This window comes from Magnolia sinica, chromosome 2, assembly GCF_029962835.1.
Source record: "Magnolia sinica isolate HGM2019 chromosome 2, MsV1, whole genome shotgun sequence".
NCBI classification, from domain to species: Eukaryota; Viridiplantae; Streptophyta; class Magnoliopsida; order Magnoliales; family Magnoliaceae; genus Magnolia; species Magnolia sinica.
This window is the reverse complement of record NC_080574.1, coordinates 4,515,624-4,517,883: the sequence shown is the minus strand read 5'-3', so window position 1 is coordinate 4,517,883 and position 2,260 is coordinate 4,515,624.

Below are 2,260 nucleotides of genomic sequence, written 5' to 3'. Positions count from 1 at the left end.
CCAATGCATGGTCCATATTGCCGGCATTCCTATCATGTAACGGTGGGCCACGATATGAAGATTACTCGTTCCATTTCTTGGTGCGCCATACGGAAACGGATTGGCTACTTCCCCTGCCACCAGCCATTCAATGGCTATTGGTCGGTGCTGAGCCCCACCATGATGTATATGTTTCATCTATGCCGTCCATCTATTTTTATAAATCATTTAATTGTATGAGACTAAGATGTCCGTGCCATCCATCTATTTTTACGAATAATTTAATGGTATGAAACAAGGACTGTCTTAAAAAGGAGTTTAATGGATGGTGTTTTCACAGGAATATGTTAACATGGTGTAATAACCAATGTGGTCAGGCAAGAAGTTGGGGGAGGCTAGACATGGCCTGCTGCAACAGTACTTGGTTGGAATTGTTCCCTTCTTTTCAGGTCAAACTCCTGACTAGGCTCGATTCGAACCAGGGGCTCCGATTCTAATATTCTTTCTTGCCATGACTAGCCCTTTCCCAAGATCATTCAGGTTTTATAAGATGTGGCTGAACTATGCTTCTTTCCATGAGATCATTGGAGCCTGCTAGAAGACGAGTATAGTGGGTGATCTGCTTTTCACCCTGCAAAGCAAATTGAGGAACGTTAAAACAGCTTTTTGAGGACTTGGAACGAGGATGTCTTCGGCAATATCTTCATCTATGCCTGAGGATGCCTCATTATCAGCTACCCAAGCGCACCTTCAGCGTCTAGACAGAGCCAAAGATAAGCTCACCCATCTGGAGTTATGCGAGAAAATTTACTGGAAGAAAAAATCCAAATGCAACTGGCTAAAAGAGGGCGACCGGAACACCAACTTCTTCCACAATATGGCTTTAGACCGGCGAGGAGATCGTTTATCTAGTGCATCGAGCTGGAGGATGGCTCGAATGTATCTGACAAAGATTCGATCAAGAGGGTTGCTATTGATTTTTTTCCTCTACTCTCACGCAGGCAGGGCCTACATCTGCACATGAAGATATTCTAAATTGCATCCCCTCTTTAATCTCAGCCCAAGATAATATGGATCTGATGCATGAGCCTTCCCTTGATGAGGTCCTCTCAGCTGTCAAGGGCCTTCCTCCTAACAGGGCTCCGAGTCCAGATGGTTTCACCGGTGCTTTCTTCCAAGGTTGTTGGAATATCATTGGGCAGAACATCTTCCAGGCAGCCTTCTCTTTCTTCAGAGGGGGTTCCCTCCCACGGGCATTTTCTGCCACGCTCATCTGCCTCATCCCCAAAATTGTTAGCCCCAGAAAATTTTCTGACTTTCGCCCCATTAATTTATGCAATTATGTTTAAAATTTTCTGACTTTCGCCCCATTAATTTATGCAATTATGTTTACAAAATTTTCTCCAAATTGCTTGCAAATAGACTTAGCAGAGTTCTCCCAAAGATTTTATCGCCGGAGTAAGGGGCCTTCGTCAAAGGAAGATCCATTGCAGAAAATTGTGCTGTCGCTCAAGAGATCTTCAGGGACATTGACAGGAAAGTTAGAGGGGGCAACATTCTCATCAAACTAGATATAGAAAAAGTCTACGACATATTGGATTGGAATTTCCTCAAATCAGTTCTTCATTGTCTCAGTTTCGAGGCTAGTTGGATAAGTATGGCTGAAAATTGTTGGGCCAATTCCTGGTTCTCAATTTTGAACAATGGAGAACCAAGTGGTTTCTTCCGTCCGTCTAAAGGTCTTCGTCAAGGCAACCCGATCTCTCCGAGGGCTGTTTATTCTTGCTTCTGAGGTTCTTAGCAGTGGTTTTCAGCAACTCTTCATTAACGGCTCCTACGTCCCATACTCCACGTGTAGATCATGCACGCTCATCTCCCACCAACTGTTTGCTGATGACACGCTGTTGTTGGCGAATGGTGGGAGGGCCACGTTGACAAAAATCACGGAGTTTTTCCAGCAGTTTCAGTGTGTCTGGCCAGAAAATCAATTCCAGGAAGAGCTTCTTCATCCTTTCGGTGACCCAATCAGAAGCCAGGGTTAGGTCTGCCCCAGAGCATGCTCAGTTTTAATAGGGGTTCAAGCCCGTTCACTTACCTGGGTGTTCCAATTTACAAAGGGAGATCCTTGAGAAGATACTTCAGGCCCTAGTGGAAAATTTTCAGCACCGAATATCGAGATTGAAGGCCAAGATTCCGTCCCAAGCTAGCCGAGCTACCCTCATCAATCACGTCCTGAATAGTATCCCAGTTCACATCATGACTCTTCTGATATCCCTCGGTC